The sequence below is a fragment of the Penaeus japonicus genome, unplaced genomic scaffold (genome assembly GCF_977035675.1).
Source record: "Penaeus japonicus unplaced genomic scaffold, GWHDUDI00000001_assembly GWHDUDI00000016, whole genome shotgun sequence".
NCBI classification, from domain to species: domain Eukaryota; kingdom Metazoa; phylum Arthropoda; class Malacostraca; order Decapoda; family Penaeidae; genus Penaeus; species Penaeus japonicus.
This window is the reverse complement of record NW_028234418.1, coordinates 31,112,625-31,115,124: the sequence shown is the minus strand read 5'-3', so window position 1 is coordinate 31,115,124 and position 2,500 is coordinate 31,112,625.

The window sequence follows — 2,500 nt, the reverse complement described above, 5'->3', positions numbered from 1 at the left end:
TATATCTATCTATATATATATATATATATATATATATATATATATATATATATTATATATATATATATATGTGTGTGTGTGTGTGTGTGTGTGTGTGTGTGTGCATATATATGTATATATTTATATATATATATATATATCTATATATTTATATATATACATATATATATATTTATATATATACATATATATATATATATATATAAATATGTATATATATATATATATATATATATATATATATATATATATATGTATATATAAACATATGTATACATACATACATATGTATACATACATATATATATATATATATATATATATATATATATATATATATATTATATATGCATATATATATATATACATGTATATATATATATATATATATATATATATATATATATATATATATATATATATATATATATATATATATATATATATATGTGTGTGTGTGTGTGTGTGTGTGTGTGTGTGTATATGTATGCGTGTGTGTGTGTGTTTGCCTACATCTTCCATTCTTATGATCTTATTAATCTATTTATGTGTGTATCTAATAGCAAATACAATACTTACATTTCATTCTATTTCACACATGCACCCACACAGCAACGTCAATCAATACACCGACTTAGACGCTAATGCAAGCACGCCAGAGAGAGCATAATAGTGTATCCAATTAAGTCAGGATATTTATGCAACAAGCACATCTAAGAAGAGTTTAATTATGTACTCCTATCACTATATAAGGCAACACCGTGCAATAAACCAATACTGACACTTCAACACACTTCAACAGCAATTCTAATCACTAACTAATTAGCAGCAATACATACTGCTATTTTTCTATCTGCACAAGCGAACATAACTAACTGATTTAAGATACATGATAAGGACAACGTATAGGGTTTTAGCAACATTTATCACGAAAACAAATTCTTATACTATTCCATAACTGTCAAATATCTTACGAGAAAACATATTTCATATAAGGTATGATTTGCATGTTGTTAAGAAGGGCTTGGCTGGGTACACACTACAAGCTTACTTACGTGGCTTACTTACACTGTACAAGCTTAGCATATGATATTAATCGTCACCATATTTGTGATGGTCATTATTCTTATTAACATGTGTTAGTCTAAGGATTATCGTTATGATTATTACGATCTGTGTGTGAAAGAGAGAGAGAGAGAGAGAGAGAGAGAGAGAGAGAGAGAGAGAGAGAGAGAGAGAGCGTTAGACAGACAGACAGACAGACAGAGAGTGATAGAGATAGACAGACAACAGATTGATGAATTGATAGATAAAGAAAAAAAATGTAGAAAAAGATAAGACAGACAGACATACAGATAGATTAATAGATAGATAGGGTGATAGATAGAGAGAGAGAGGAAAAAAAGACAGACAGACGAACAAACAGAGAAAAAAGACTGCATTTTCTGTTTTAAGCAATGGAAGCAAAACCGCCCCTCCCCTCCCCTCCCTTCTCCCCTCCCCTCCCCACCCCTCCCCACCCCTCCCGTCCCCTCCCCTCCCCTCCCCACCTTTCCCCTCCTATCCCCTCCCCTCTCTTCTCCCCACCCCTCCCCTCCCATCCCCTCCCCACCCCCCTCGCCTCCCCTCCCATCCCGTCCCCTCCTTTCCCCTCCCCTCACCATCCCCTCCCCATCCCCTCGCCTCCCCTCCCCTCCCCCGGCTGGACCCTATAACTACCCAAGTCCTGACGAGATGACGAGTAGGTTGGGCATCGTCTCAGGACACCAGTGAGAGGCAGGTGTCAAGGCTCGGGGACACACAGGCTGAATGATGTTCCGTGGCATCTGTTATTGAGTGATTTGTTCAAATGCTGGAGTGCTATGTATATCCCGCCTTGGTCGTTTTATTTATGGTCTTATATGTATGTATGTATGTATATATATATATATATATATATATATATATATATATATATATATATATATATATATATATGTGTGTGTGTGTGTGTGTGTGTGTGTGTGTGTGTGTGTGTGTGTGTGTGTTTATTTTCTTTCTTTCTTATTTCCTATTTCTTTTCTTTTCTTTGCTTTCCTTTTTTCTTTTTTCTTTCTTTCTTTTTTTTATTTTTTCTTTTTTTTTCTTTTTCCTTGCTTTTTTTTTCTTTTTTCGTTTTTCTTTCTATTTTCTTATGCCTTTCTTTCTTTTTTCTTTTTCTTTCTTTTTTCTTTTTTTTCTTTCTGTCTTTCTTTCTTCCTTTTTTCTCTCTTTTTATTTTTTCTTCCTTTTTTCTATATTTTTTTCTTTCTTCTTTTTTCTTTTTTCTTTCATTTTCCTTTCTTTCTTTCCTTTTTCTTTAAAGAAAATAGTCATAAAAGTACATATTCACCTTCATAACACAATTTTCAAGATATATCCAAATTACACTATATATATATATATTTTTTTTTTCTTTCTTTCTTTTTTTCGAAACACAACCGAACCCATTCACCTATATCCTCATCAGACACACCTTCTC